The sequence below is a fragment of the Anas acuta genome, chromosome 9, assembly GCF_963932015.1.
Source record: "Anas acuta chromosome 9, bAnaAcu1.1, whole genome shotgun sequence".
Classification (NCBI taxonomy): Eukaryota; Metazoa; Chordata; class Aves; order Anseriformes; family Anatidae; genus Anas; species Anas acuta.
The window spans coordinates 4450451-4466663 of record NC_088987.1 but is presented as its reverse complement, the minus strand read 5'-3'; the positions used below and the strand labels follow the sequence as shown (position 1 = coordinate 4466663).

Here is a 16213-nt window from a genome sequence, read left to right as displayed (position 1 = left end):
AGTGACCGTAATAAATGCATAACAAATATGTGTAGATATATTAAATATATGAATATATAACTATCCAAACATCGTTATGTTTAGATATTTATAGTCCTTTAGCCTTCTCACCTCCTCCCGTGCAGCCGGGAGGTGCGGGGTGAGGAACCCAGGCCAGGAGGGCTCAGTGCTTCCCCAGGCACCCTGCCCCAGCAGATGCCCGGCCAAACCCCACTCAGCCCCCATGGGCTGAGCTCCTCTGTGTGTGTGCAGACCCTCCCTGACCCCGCAGCAGTCACCACAGCCCTTCTGGTGCTGTGCATTTAGGGCTGGCTTTGCCCTCCGACTGCACTGGGGCCTTCCTGCATGGCCCAGGCCCAGGGACCGAGCGGTCTGCACGAGCCTTCTCTGTTAAGGACACAAATAAGCAGTGGCATGCGGAGAAAGCAAATATTGCACACTTACAACTAAATCCCATAAAACTATGATATTTTCCTTTCTGTACTAGAGATGCAGTGGGTGATAGGCAGAAATCGGACATGCCCAGCAGACACTCACTATTTTACCTTCCCAACCACAGGAGACCCACCAGTCCTCCTGCAGGACCGTCTGTTCCTGGGGCTGTGGAGCAGAATCCACCTAATCACTCCTAAGACTTAAAAGGAAAACATGAACCTAGTACATCATTATAACAAATTAATGTGTTCCTCGGTGCCTACCAGGGTTCGGTGGATGATTGCATTCCTCCTCAGTGTTTGGTGGGTGATGGAATTCCTCCTCATTTCTGGTTTGAAACAACTTTCTTTGAAACAACTTTTTAGGCAGGTAGCCAGAACTGGGTGTTTGTGGCCCAGTGTTATGGCTGGGGCCAAGGGCCAGCATGCTGGTCAACAGGAGTGATGCAACGGCTTTCATGTAAGGAGGAAGCATAATGCAGAGCACCGCAGGAATTAGGGGACACGCTTCAAGGGTGGAAATCAAGTCTATGGCAAATGTGCATTTAGTGCTCTGTCAATAAAGTCACCAGAAAACAAACAAACAAACACACAACTATTTGATTTCTCTTGGAATTACAAAAATAAATAAATAGATAAATAAATATTCCTTTAACTCCATTCCCTTAACAGTCATTGGGAATAAATTGCAGTTAATTGAATAGCCTTTAATCGAACAGTTAAAATTGATTTTGGCATTATCTTCTGGATGCTGGATGTCAGTGGGCATGTGCTAAAAAGTTCTTTCTTCCTGTTGAGAGATTGCTAACATTTTTTATTTTATAATTTAGTATTGATGTTGCTTAATATTTGTTTTTAAGAGACCAAAACAGTTTGCTGAATCACTTTCATGGTTCATTAAAGCAAAAGCTGCAGCTTCTGTTCTGACTGCCTAGATAACATTTTCAGATAAACACAATTTCCTGGAGTTTGTGGTTTTTAATGTTTTTTGTTTTGTTTTGTCTTGTTTTCTCCTAGGTCAAGCCCAGAACCTTTACCTTATGAAACAGATTACGCTTTCAAAATATTGTATGTTAAGTGTGTGTTGTTGCTTGTTACCCATAAATCAGATATAGAGTCTTAATGCTCAAGAATGTTCCGTTTGCTCTAAAGAGAAATGTTCACTTTTATATAGGAAAAAAGTCTTGGCAGACAAGTTGGAAGTACCAGATGGAATAGGTTGTGCCACACAGATTATAAGATTTCCCCCCCTCCCGTCTTATTGATGTCTTAAATTGAACATGTTCCATCTGTCTGCTCTCAATAATGAACAGTTACTTTTCTTTTTTTTTTTTTTTTATTGTAAAGGTAACAAATTCCATATAGAATAAATTAATTCAAGCATGTAATGAAACATGCTAGGAGTGTGTGCATGTGTTGGAATTACGTGTAGAAATCTAATATAGTTCATGAACTGCAGCAGGTAAGACCAGTGGCAGAACTGACAGCTATTGGGCAAGGGCGGCTGAACCTTGCTGTTAAAAACGATGCGAGGAGAAGTTTGCAGCGAGAAGTTCGGGATCGCAGAGGAAGAGAAATGCAGTCATGCCACAAGTGTTTATTCTATTTAATAGTACTTGGATGTAGGGCTTTTAGTCGTGTCAGGTCCCCTTGCAGCGTGAAGGGGGTGTAAGTAGGTAGAAATGTGGTTTTTACCCACATGGAGGCCTCTTCACGCTGCTGGAAGGAAGCGGAGCATAATGCGCATTAGGCTCCAGTTCCCTCTGCACCCTCTGAAGAGGATGAACATTGTGCTGTTAGACCAAAAGTATTTCTAATTTCTCCTAGCTGGAGTAAGTCCAGAGGGTAAAAAAGTGAATTTAAGTGCTTCATACGCTGGAGCAAAAGCAATGTCAGCTCTCAGCGCGGGGATGAGCTGCTGGGTTTCAGACACTGATATGGGGGTTTGAGATAATTCCCTGCTCCTGCCTGGGGTGTGTTTTACTTTCTCTTCTTTAGTCTGTTGCGGCTTTAGATAAAGTCGCTGTGCCTTTTTTGCACATGTTGCTATAACTAGAGAATTAAATGTGGAGCTTTAAATGTTTAAACAGGCACATTTTGCTGTTAAAAGTTGATTTTATTTTCATACGAACACACAAATATATATATATTTTTGTTCTTGTATCGATGAATTTTAAAAGGCTGGCTCTTTAAACTTTTGGGAACAGTTGGTTTTGATTTTGGATGTAATAATCTTTTCTTTCTGTGACAAGGGTTTTTATCTGGAATTGGAAATTACTCTTTCTTTACTTACAGATAATTGATGCAGACCGAACTTGTTAAAGTCAAAACAAACAACCCAGTTCTTTATTACATGCTTATGTGCTTAGTCACAGACTTTATATTAGATTCTGCAAACGGCACAATTTATGCAGTGACATGTCGGAGACTTAATGTTGTAATTTTCCTGTTCCTAATGGAGAATTAAGAACCCAGAGAACCTCGGAGGTTCACATGCGCAGAATCCCCACTGCTGGGGTGCAGAGGTCTCGCCAAAATTTAGTAAGTGAGAAGGAGAACAAAGATTCTTAGTTGGGGGAAAAAATTGGATAGCCTGTGGCTGGGAAGCTGATTGGGACAGGTAGGCACAGTGGGGCGCAGGATAATGAGGCACATGGCAAATGTGATGCACAGATGTGAAGCCAACTGCAGCTCTGGTTCCAGGAGCCGCGCATGCCACGGCGCTGTGCCCCGGGGCTATGTCTACACCAGAACATTTGGAGCAGTAAACGACGGCAACATTAGGTTCAAATTAATCTATTACTCCAGAGCTGTGAAATGTTGGTTGCTTGTTTCGGAATTACATTGCCTCTGGGTGAAATGTTTTAGGTAGATTTTAATGCATGCTCATGGCTTGCAGAGCAGATTAAGAGGAGAAAGGGAAATTAGGGCAGTTAGGAGAGCTGTAGAGGTGCACATTTCTGGTTAAAGTATATGAAAAAAGTATTACATATTTCGCAAACAGGCCTGCTCTCCTGTTGGCCACCTGCTGTGACCGAAATATCCTCCACCGTAATGAAGGCAGGTTTGCATAAGCCTTGTAAATAGTTCAGAAAGCAGAGAGAGGCGGCGCAGGCCTTTCTGGAGCGTTTGGGAGCGTTTCTCCTCCCCGTGCCGCGTCCGATAGCCCGCACGGAGGCACGGCCGCGCTCCGGCTCGCGGCTCTGTGCCGCTTCAGCTCCGACCATGCCGCTCAGTGCCAGGTAGCCTCCTAAAGTTTCACAACACGTTATTAGGATTAAGCAATCAGATCCAAGCCGCTTTCCCCGGGTCCTTAAGTGGTCCTGGCAGGCCCGTTTAGGCAGAGCCGTGGCCGAACGGACGTCTGTTCCAAACTGTAGCATGAGATGCTCTAAAGCCTCGTCGATTAAATAAACTTTATTCAATCAGCACAAACTGTTTGGAACTATCTATAAAGAATATATTTCTTTTACTATATTGTCGCTTTTCTTATAAAAACACTTAATTGAAATGCCTAAGAGCTGCCCGGCACAAAAGTCAATAAAAAGCCTAGAATAGAGTTTATAGGGGTTGTCTATGTACATAATTAAATCCTTCAGGCACTTTAAAACTCTGCAAAATAAATGGTTATGCAAGAATGGCCTGCTGAGAGAAGAAATGCTTGTATCAGCTTTAAGCAGCTGCTCTCTGCTCGGTGTTTCTGGGCTGGAATGAGAAAGCTATTAGAAGAGGGGACGAATGCAAGCCACATACAAATCATCTTTGTTACTGACACTTCGGGGAGTGCTTTATGGTGGCTGTCAGGGCCGATACAGAGCGCGGGTTGTGCCAGCACGAGTCAGCTGCCCTTACGTGCAAAGGAGATGCTAGTGACAAAGCCAGCGTCGACGCCCAAATAATGTCGGGGGCCTGGGTGAAGGGGGCTGCGGCGGGGCTGAGTCCCGGCTCCGGCGGAATAACAGAGGTTAATTGCTTGCAGTGGTCTATTGCTGTAATAGGAGTAAAAGGGGAGGGCTGTGCTTAGATTTGATTTCACTGTTCTTCGGGGAATACAGATTGAGGGGGTGGGATTGTTATTAGGGGCAAAGGAAGTGGTGCTAAAAAAAGACGAGTTTAATGAATGTAACCAATAGAAAAATTGTAGGTTTGTTTCTCCCTCTGGCCCTCAAAGTTATGATAAATGATAGCACAAGGAAAAGATAACCTACCATGAGAGTAGGATCACCAAGGCCAAATACTAAAACTCCCAGCTGACTGCCCCATACACTGCAGCCTCTGTTCGTGTTTATTTTTTCTGCTCACTCTTGGTTTCGTCAATCAGTATGATAGACGATAACTCCTGACTAGAGCAGCCTGTGTCCTGCTCTCTCACGGTGGGTAGCATGTTGTGGTTGGCGCCGTGCAGGCGGAGGATCACCCGCATCAGAAGCATCGGGGGATGAGGTACGGAGCAGCCTTCCAGCCGCGAGCCCCTGGGAGAAGAGCAGGCAGCGGTGTTATCAGCACGCGGCCGCGCTGCCAAGAAAATGACCACACATTAGTAGCTTTGTTTGGGTAGAGTCTAGGGGGGACGCCGCTCGCAAAACTGAGACGCGCTCTTTTTTGTGAAATCATCCCGCTTTCGAGTGTTAAAAGATAGCTTGTTCAAAAAGAAACCATACGTGGCTCGCCCGAGGCGAGTCCGCGACAAGGCTCCGAGCAGCCCGGAGTTTGTCGTGCTTTGTGTCTGGGGGGGGCAGACGCGCACCGCTCCGTCTCCAGAAAGCAACAGGTTTGCCACGGGCTTCTGCCGTGCCCAGGGGCAGCCGTGTCCTCCCCCTGGCCTCCCTCCTCGCCTCTCCTCCTGCCTCCCATGGAAACCTGACTGTGGGCTTTGGCCAGTCGCCGCCACGCGAAACGCTGCTCACGAAGCCCGCGGCTCGTCGGCCGGGGGAATTTCCTGAGCAGTGCTCGCAGATCGCCAGCCGGTTATCTGCCCTCTCAGCACTGATACCCGCCGTGTGCCTTGCTTGAGATTTTGCTCTTGGTTCGCTAATTAGGGAAAATAGAAAGTGTGTTTACTATTGCTGAAACCTCAGCTTTTTATTTGGGTCTTGGTAGGGCCTCTGGGGCCACTTCATTTTGGAGCCGAGAACACCCTGCCTCCCCCAGCGAAGGAAGTAGCCAATGCGAAATTCTTTTGATATCTTGTGATGTAACAGTGGTCAAACATTTCCTGTTCAACATTTTTTCCAATGTATTTGTGGTTCTTTTCCCAGGAACGAACGTTTCAGGATTTCGGTGGGCTGCGCTTTGCCAGGCGCTGCAGACGACTGATAAACGCGCCCAGCCCGCACCCAGAGCATCCGCGAGTGCTTTTAAGGAAACAACCCCGCGCGCTTTCCTGCCCGGCGTAAATTTCTTAAATGAAACACATCTCTCCTCATTCTCACCCGTCTCTGCCTAATAACTGCTGCTCTGTGTCGAGGTGAAATTTAACACTAGAATATTAGTTTTATTCCAGCTAATTATGTTACTGCTCATGAACCCTTGGATTTAGGGTTGGTCTGTTTCTAGTTATCCTGCCAAGTTTTGTGCTTGACGGAGGGGGTCTGTTTCATACTACTTGGCCTCCCAACCTTTGTAACCCCTGGTTTCCTCTCTCTTCTGAATCACAAGTTTATGTTCTCCCCTTCTGTGAAAAGATTGAAAGCTTATTCAAGTACAAACTGACCAAAAAGCAGTAGTAATTTTTAGTGGATCTTTTCTTATCAAAATATTTTTGCTGAAAAATAAGGTAAACGCAATTTTGACTGCTGATAGAAAGGAATCCAACCATTAATAAAAAGCAGAGGGATTTTTGAAACAGGGCTTCCAGTGTTACAATGGAGACACTTTCTATTACTTTATTTAGTGCAACACCTGTGGCTGAAATAGTCCAGGGCTTTGCAGAAAAATAATGGTGCAGTTCCGTTAACTTATTTGTACTTTCTGTCAGTGAATTTTAGGAAAAGGGGGTTCCCTGGGAGCCGAGCCAGCTGGCAGGGATTTCAGCCATCCTGGGGATGCTCAGAGCATGCAGGGATGACCTGAAATCCCATGTGCAGTGCATGAGTGACCACTCGTGCTACACATCATGAGTGGGGCTGTGTCTGTGCCTGCCCCGAGCATCCATGCTGGCCTCTGTGATGGAGACTTCGCTGTGTCCTCACATGCACGCCCAGGATGGCTTTGTGTAGAGCTGGGGCTGTCTTCAGAGGGCATGGGGAGTTAAACACAGCATACTGATACAATATAAACCCTTAGGGCATCTGTTTACTCAGCTTCTCCCAGTAAATATTCTTGAGTAATTAAAATTCCCTAACTGAATCACTCTGTGCTCCTGCTTTCTATGAAAGAGGTGCCCAGTGTTTCCAGAGGCCAATAGTGCTGCTTACAGTGAACCAAGAATATTTTATCTGAGTTTCAGCTGCTCCCTGTGTGCCCAGACCTTTGGCCTGCTCCTGCTGCCATTCCTGCCTCGGGAAGCCATATGCCTTTTTCTGTTGATAACCATGCAATTAGTGTCCACCTTCTTCCTCAGGACAGCCACAGAAATCCATGGGATGTGAGCTAAATCTCCTGGTTTCTGTCTGCTACGCAACAGTCCCGTTAGGTCTTAGTCTGGCTTCCCAGTTCTCATTCTGACTATGGCTTTATACACGTTGTCTAAAACTTGTAATTGTCAATTCTACCTGAAATGCTGCTGCAGAGGACCTGAATGTGATATTTACATAGGCTGTGGGAGGTGTGTGTCCTCATTCATGCAACAAGACCCAATTCATTTAAATACTGGGAGAAAAAGGAATGCAAATGTCCATCATAGTCATTAAATTCTAATTGCTCTGAGCACGGAAGCACCAGCCAATGGTGCTTTATTTGGTTTTGGATGGAAATGGATTTTGAGCAAATTCAAGACATTTTAAAAGGGCAAACAGAGCTCAGGTGCTTGCAGGTTTTAAACGGGCCTCCTTGGACTCTTCCTCTTGGTTTCCATAAAAGTTAACTCCTGAGATTTATCTTGGAGATAAAATGACACACTGAACAAAATAATTTACTTTCTGCTTCATAAATATATAGACGGTAGAACACTGCTATGATGGTCATTGAAATTAAGGGCAGGAAAAAGAATTCCCAGGCTTTTGACACCCTATTGAAAGAACTTTGAATCTGAAGTGTGGGAGAATAAAAAAGTTGCTTGGGCTCTTTATTACCCAGTTTCTGTAGGCAAGAGTCTTTTTTTTGCAAACAGGTTTAGTCACAAGAGAACAAAATAGAGTTACTTACTTGGATATTATATATATCCACCACTTGAACTCAGTTAATTGTCTTGACCACCCAATTCAGTGATAAGCACTTCTTTTGGCTCATATTTCAATATGCGTTTTATTGGCCTTTTATAGCCCTGCTCAATTCAAATCAGAACGTGCTGGGGCTTTCCCAGCCCTGACTCCTCTGGGTCCAATTCTGTTTTTCTTCTTCAAGATCTGATTCTGCTCCCATTGTGTTCAGGGACAAAACCTCCAGCAATGTCAGGAAGCCAACAGCCTTTATTCCCACTGAGGTTGGTGGGAAGCAGAGCTGGGTAAGAATTGCCAGGTTCTTCTGTTTTCTTAAACTAAACAATCCAGACTCCTCCGGTTCCCTCTTGTAGATGCTCTATACAAATAACCCTCGTGTGAACCTGTTACTGCTTTTTATTCAATGTGGGTGACTCAATTGCAAATAGTGTCCCTGAGATCTCAGCAATGTGTTGTGTAATACAGTGAACAATCCCTTGGCTTAATTCATCCTAGATACACTTTGGCCCTTATCAAGGTGAGCCTCATTGATATCACATAGTCATCCCTAATCAACCACGACGTGAGTCTTTCTCAATCCTACAGGGCGAAGGACGGGTTTCGGGTTTATAACAGATACCTTGCTATTTGTATTACTAAATGTCAAACAATTTCTACCCTTTTTGTTTACACACTCCTACTTTCTTTGATAAAATCACTAATGAAAGTATTTAACAAGCTCAGCAAGAAGATTGCCCCATAGAAGACTCCATTAATAATCTTTCTTCAACCGACACCACTTGCTTTTTCCTTCCAATAATTTCATCTTGACATTTCCCGTCAAGCTGGAAGATAAACAAAAATCATGAGATAAGACCAGGAGTAAATGCAATCATTGCATAGTCTTTAGTGTAGATTTGCAGACATGAGTGTGCTGTGTGCTTATACTGTACGCTTTGTATGGGTAAGAAAAAGCCCCACCAGATCTGAAAATCTGTTTCCTGAACAACCAAGAAAAGCCTTCATCTTTCCCTAACGAGTCTAATGAAGAAGAGACTGCATTGCCAGAGATACATCCTATATACTTTATTACTGTGCAAAATGATTTGGTATTAGAAAGTCACACAAAATTTGATCACCTATAAGTGAGGAGCACTGCTTTTGTGCAATGAGACCTTTGTTTCACGTGACATTAAAAATGTCACCTTAAACTTTGAAATCCTTTACTCTGACTGAAGGAACACAAATATTTTATCATTCTCTCTGTCCAGGTGCTTTCTCTGCATAGTCTTCCTTTCCATGAATTTAAAATAGTTTGCTTTCAAAATGTAAAATCACCCTGAATTCAAGCGACAGCATGCACTGGTTCATTACATTATGTGTCAGAGTAAATCAGTGGTTCCCCAGCTCCTTTTTGTGAGAGATCTCATCTGCGATGGATTGGCAGATTGGCATTGCTTCTGTCTATCTCCCTTGTCACCTTGCTTCCTACTCATGTACAATTACACTCTACATATGAGCTGCTTTTGCCACTTGCTCTCTCTTAGGTCTCTGCAATACCAAAGAGAAGCTGCTTTGCAATCAAGGCACCAGACGCTGGTGTGTCCTTGTCTCTCTCTTCTTTCTCTTTCCCTCTGCCAAGAAGAGGAGGGAACATACCTTATGGGGTTTGCTCTGGGCTAACAAATTGTTAAGAGGTGTGCCTACAATGTCTGCATATTTCATCTGCAGATTGCTGACCAGAATTGGGGGTGCGAGACAAAACAAATGCTTAAACCATTAAAATATCTGCATGCGTTCAGGTCACTCATATGTGAATATCTATGTGCTTGAAGTTTCTCTGAACATCTTAACCTCACATAAAACTACTGCTCTGATGTTCACCTTTGCTGTGGCTTCTAAAATGGAATTCATTTACTTTGCAAAAAGTTGTTGACTTCCTTTGAGTATTCTTTGCCGCTGTTTCTGCTACCCTCCATGCAAACCCTGCTGTAGATTCAGTAAAGACAAGTCTGTTTGCAGCTGGGAGTTTCTCAAGCAGCTGCCATATCACGACTTTCCTTATCGCGTGCTGTCAGGCCGCACCGAAGGCTGGACGGTGCTTGTGTCTGAAGCCTGCAGGGTTAGAACTGGCCAGGAGGGGGAAAAGGGCTCAGGGGAGGTTTGTTTGGTTCCTCTCATGGTGAGGATACAGAGCCTACCGGCGGTACTACTCATTTGTGTGACTGTATTTGATGAGACCCTCCCAGTTCTTTAGAGGTCACGCTTGATTTGTTGGTGAGGATCTGTTGAGTTCTGCTTTCCCTTTGTGGCAAAGTTTGAGGCTGTGCATCCCATACACCTTTCTAGTGCCTCAGCACAGCTCACCAGCACTCATACACAGCCGTGGCAGATATAATGTGCTCCATACTACTCAGAGGCTGGCCCTGGCCGGGACAAAAGGGCCGTGTCCATGGGGTGGGGTGAGGTGGGCAGCCAGGGCCGGGCTGCTGCGGCCTGGCCCCTTGGGCTTCCTTCAGCAGCAGCGTCTCACGGCCGCTTTGTTTATTTGTTCCGCGATTACGTGTATGAGCTTCCAGAATTTATGAGATCAGGGGTCAAGTGAAAGGTCGCAGTTCACAGGTCAAGTGAGAGGCTAAAATTTGTGAAACCAAGGAAATGACAGGACAGTGCCAAGTGAAAGGTCAAAAGTCAAGTGAAAGGTTCAGCGTGGATGAAAGCGAGCAGCCCGCGCGCCGGCCGGACCACACACCCAAGCAGGCCCATACCAACGTCCTCGGCATCAAAACGCGGCTGAAATTTAATTCCCTGGCATCGGAGCCAGCACAGGAGATGGGCTGAGCAGGCACCACTCAGATCAGGCTCCAGCACTGGCTGCAGTGCTGTTTGAGGTTAATTGAGGTTGATTCAATCTTGGGCCAGGAAGGGTAATGATGGTGATGAGGTCTGAGGTTTTCTCACAAAATTTCCATCAGGCTGGGGCATGTCAGAGTCGGGTCCTCTCCTCTTGCCACCACAAATAGGTCTGGGTTTATTCCTCTATCACAAGCCAGGGTCAGATTGTCCTCCCCACCTTCTCCACTTCTGCTTCTGTATTTACATGCAGAGTCGTTCTTGTGTACGTGTAAAACAGATCAATCAAAACAACTGTTCCTCATTTGAACGCTATTATACCAGAGTACAATAATTTCCATTTGATTCTCATTTCAGTGTGCTTTCCCAACAGTAGCCTGAGCCAGCAGGACATGTGCTAACTTTCGGCTCCTGGTTTGTCCCTTAGGGATCCATAATTGTATGAACAAAATTCAATGCTGGTCAAGACATTAGTTTATCTAAAATATCTGCCTTTATCCTCTGTTTTGAGATGACTTTGTCCTGCTTGTGAGTCAGCTTGAAGAGTCAAGAAATTTGTAATATCCTCATGAGCTGAGAGAAAAGAAAAATGACAAGGAAAAATGATGTCACCCTTCCTTTCCTCTGGTCATCTCTTACCTCAGAAGGACTTCAACTGAAAAGACGCAGTCCAATTTTTATTGCGGGACATTAACCAATTAGTGGAATAAATTTAATGTTGTCTTTGTGATGGTGTAAGGGCCATTGCAGCAGGCAGACTCCGTTTTAAAACAAGAGAGGCCTTCATTCCTCTCCTAGACTGTTTCCTTGTTCTCATGCTATGCCGTGGTCCCCGTTAGCATGGCTCCTGGAATTTGTCTTCCAGTTGTCTTCTGCTGAGTTAGTTTACTGAGAAGGGGACTCATGTCTGAGTCAGAAATAAATGGAAAACAACAGTATTTAAATGGGACAATATGAGAACACAAGTCTGTGCTTTTGTTCCTGGAGTTGGAAGTCTTCAAAATGCTTTATCTTACCTACCCTATTTGCATCCTTTCTAGATTAAGCTTCAACCTCCCAGTATTTGTCCAGTTTTCCAGCCCCCTCAGAAAATGTGGGTTTCCCCTAGGTTTCCCAGGCAGAACCAGCATGATACAGCCATCTACATATGCCATCGGGACCATGTTGACAAGTATGGTATCTTAAATCCCTCTCCTCTGCCTCCCAGTACAGAAGCGTAGGATGAAATTGGTTTAAACCACTTAGATTAAATTAATTTCAAGTTTGTTCCACGGGGAACCCAGGCATCTGCTGGTTGGTTTTCTCCTGTTCTGAATTACATGGAGTGTTATTTATTCTTAAGAGTGGTTGTCTTGTTAGGAATTAGAGTGAATCACATCACTGTTTTCATTTTCTGCACATTTGTCATCTGCTTCGCATGGTTTCTAGCAGTTTGGGGACAGTTTGTTGATTTTTTAGACTAAATATGGGTGTAAAATTCCTAGTCAAAATTCTGTCACGGGCTCTGAGTACTGGCAAATGAGTATCTCCTTACAACTGTTTTCTTTCCAGCAGAAAAGCATAACTTAGCGTATACACGTAGGAGTGTTCAGTGTTCTCTGGGAAATTGGATCGACAGAGAAACCTCTGAAGTCATCTAAGGCCAAATTCTTTCCACAGAAATCTGTATGTATGGGACCCGCTGAACTTGCACAAGTATATCTGAGGGCAGATTTTGACCCTAGGTAAGCAAACAGCTACGTCCAAAGAGTTGTTTACTTTTCCTAAGTTTTGCCTTTCCTGGGTATTAATATTACTCTCATAAATTTTGTTGAGTTACACTTTCGAAAGCTAAGTCTCTGGGCCCCAGAGAATGAAATACAGCAGCCCAATTACACACAACCAGAGTCAGGCTCTAAAAGACAGGAGTTTTTGAAAGACATGAACAATATTTAGAGAGCTGGTTAATATTAATTCCTTCGGGAACTATAAGTCTGGCCATTAATAGGCTTAGAGTGATAAAAATGGCAATATGGTGTGCACGTATAGATGATATTGTCAAAAAGAAGCAATTAGTAGCAGAGAAAGCATAAGCACATGCACATATGGCGAGCAGGTTGAAATGAGAAATACAGCCAGCAACATGATAGCGGGGTTAATGGCAAAAGAAAAACGAAACAGTAGCGCGGTGTGTTACTCACCTAAAAACAGCTAAGATTTTTTCATCCAAGCAGATTTTCTTTCTCATTCTCTCTGGCTACTGCAAAGGTCCTGATTCGAGACGTCAGCCAAATGCTCCTTGTCTGCCTGCCTGCGTGGATTTGATTGAGACTAGAGAAAGTGGTTATTTGCTGGAGAATCTCTTGGAAATTGGGATGGAAAGCTGAGATCTGAGCCTCTCTGGAGCAAGTACAAATACTGTCAATGGTATCCCAATCTGAAACCATCCCTCCCATCCAGGTCTGGCACATCAAGTACTTTAAATTGGCCAAATGATGTTCCCCACCAGCTCTTCTAATCCTGGCAGAGGACAGTTTGGGTTCAGATCTGCAGGCCGTAAGATCCCAATTTCAGCGTGTTTCCAGCAGCCACCAGCAGACCGGAGCGTGCTGCTTGTGGGTGGCGTTGAGCCTGCTCTGATGTCCCTGATAATTGACGGACTTATCTCCCAAGTGCATTCAATGCCTCTCACACTTTCATGTTTATCTCATTATGCTCTTCTAGTGTTAAAAAACTGGGAGTTTACAGGGCAGCTAAAACACTCCCTGTATCCTTAGGGGAAAAAAAGAGTTATCATAAACATAGCCCTGCCAGCCTTTGACCCGCAGGAGTGCTGTTGCATTTTGGCTTTGGAAAGGTATACACCTGTCAGGCTAAAATGGAGCAGATGCGTTATAATCTTATCTGCGTGCCCGAGATTTGTTGTCAAGAGGAAGTGAGGTAAGGGCAAGAGGCAAGCACGATGCAGTTTATCTGGGATGTGGGCTGTGCTTGTCCCTCAGTGCAATGCCGAAAGAAATTGGTGAATGGGAACGTTTTGACTTTGCCTGAGCAGTCGTGTTCCCCATCCCTATCTTGACATTATTGAACCCATCATAGATGTTATAGGAACAAAAGACCCCCAAAAACAAACTGCCCTTTCTTACGGTTTCTTGTAAGGTGAAATGTTTTTCTCATTCTCACTAGCGTCCATTGGGCTGATCACTACACAAACTTCTAAAGAAAAATTCAAGCTTTTGTTAATTGCTTGGGCAAGATTAGAGCTTAAGGTAGTGCCAGCCTCTTTGGAACATACTTCCCAGCAAAACCTGTGGAACCTGTGTTATTGCTGGTAAATCAAGACTTTTTACTAGTACAGACTACTTGCAGTAGTCTGTCCTATTGTATTGCTCTTTTTCATTTCCTCCTACTAATTATCTGGACATTATTGTGCGCACAGGAGCAAGTGAATGGTGTATGTAATATAAAGAAGCCTCTATAACAGCTTATAACATTTACTCTATAACAGCTTATAACATTTACTCTAGCTGCTTTTGCCCCTGGAATTGTCTGATTGTGCATATAGTGTGTGAAAACTACTTGTGCTTTCATTACAATGTTGTCTTCTAAAAATTGCACATAACTTTAGAGATCCAGGTCTGATTGTAGGGTCAGCAAAGCAGAGGGTAATCACTCAAGCTTCAGTGGGCCTAATCACTCCCTGTGGAGTGATGATAATTGTCCTCCACCGTGCCTGGACTGCAAGCAGTGTCTGCCCTGTCACAGAGCTTTCCTTGCTTCCTGCTCTGGGTTAGGATATTAAATCCTCTGACTGGCAAAGTGTTTTGACTCACTAGAATATAAAACGCTGAAAAAAGACTGTGCTCATTGAAGCAGAACTCTGCGATCCTCACACAATAAAGCACGGCACCTTATATATCATGCATGGAGAGAAGCATCAGGAAAGTTTCCAGCATGAAAACTACCGAAAGCTATGTCAAATATGGGCATTTATCATTTGTATTTAGAAAACAGGAAACGATTTGGCCCATCTCGTCCTGAATGGAATGTGGAAGACGAATCTGGGACTGTGGAGCACAATTATTTACAGCTCCGAATAGGAAAACCTGCACGCCTCTGCTGAAAGCAGACCAGGAAATAGCTCAACTATCAACATGATCTGAAAAGGAACAGAAGGTGCCAAAAGGTTGAGAGCTTGTTAAAAACTGGCCTGTGCTTAAGGGCTTCGTAGGAAATCTAGAAAGGATTGGAATCAGTTTGGGAGTTTGGGGGAGTGAGAGGAAAATCTAAAACCATTTCCCAATTGGAAAAGACTGGAGTAAGATGGAATTTGTATTTTTATCTACTGGAAATATTAGATATCCCATTGGTATGCTTATGTTTTAATTGCAGTAATACAAGAATGGCAGTGGTATTCCCCAAGCTGGGAATGCTGCTTGCTGGAGGTGATGCTGCTCTTATCCCCAGAGTTTGTTATCTCTTAATTTCTGGGGCTAATCTAAAAGCTGCTGGACTCAACAGGAGTCTTTCAGTGGGATTTGGATCAAAGTCTTGAGTTTTGTGTTTACAAAATTATAAAACTCTTATGTCAGGAGCATTTTAGTAATGGGAGAGCACAAGCCAAGGTTTTCATAAATTCTTTCTCCTGCCTATTTACATAAAATATTTCTCCCTCCAGCCCCAGCTTCACTTTTTGGCATTTGGCTCCATCCTACAACATTTAGGGTGTCTGATGGCTCCAGGTCCTGCCGAATCAGTCTCCCAGCTGCCTGAACTGGCTCTTAAGAAAACGCTTGTTGTGGTTTGCTTATAGCATGCTTTGGAAAGAGAGCAAATAGCAGACTTCAGGACTGGAGCTGGTGTATTACAAAAATATCAGTTATACTTCCCAAATGTCTTACAGCTGCAAAACAGTCTTGAAACGGGACAACAGAAGAAGTGCCACCTTGTTGTGATGCAGAGAGTGTTGATGATACAGATGTTGGGGTAATCCTGGAGATTTTCGTGCTCAAGGCAGGAGCTGAGAAATCCATGAAATGATTTTTCAGGGTAGGATTAATATTTGGGAAGAAGAGAACTGTTAGGAATCATAACAAAAGTTTTTGGTTTTTGTTTTTGTTTTTAAAAAAAAAAAAAGAAAAGAAAAGATGCCATAAATTAGGCTCCTTAACCTATATCTAGGCTTCTGAATAGATTTGCTCTGTTTTAAAGAAATCTGGCACTAGGGATCAGCTGGGATGCCCGGTTAATAACTCTTCCCACTACATTTTAAGAGCAAAACTCAGAAATGAGATGATGGCTTTGACAAAGAACCGTATATAAGAGAAAGACTTACTCAGCAAGGCAACTGCTAGAGCTGCAAAATGACCTTAGGAATACCCATACTGCAAGTAAATATTTATTGTCGTGAAATGGTTGGACCCAAAAGCAAGCATTCATATTCTGGCTAACCATGTGGAAATTGAGTTCATGCACATGTTGTCGGCCACAGGCCCTACACCACATCATTAATCTGCGATAAGTATTCGGGAGGAAGGGGCTGGGTGTGCGGGGAGGCTGCATGCTCGGCCCTGCAGTGTGAAGGGGAAGATCATGCAATAGCAGAAAAATAGAGTGGGTGTCATGAAAACATTTACCTCCAGCAGCAGT

At 44.0% G+C, this 16213-nt stretch overlaps 1 protein-coding gene across 9 annotated transcripts in view; it reads left to right on the top strand.

The window, feature by feature from the left end:
• MECOM (MDS1 and EVI1 complex locus) overlaps window positions 1-16213 on the top strand; it is a 313801-nt gene that overhangs the window by 206825 nt on the left and 90763 nt on the right. The window lies entirely within an intron of this gene.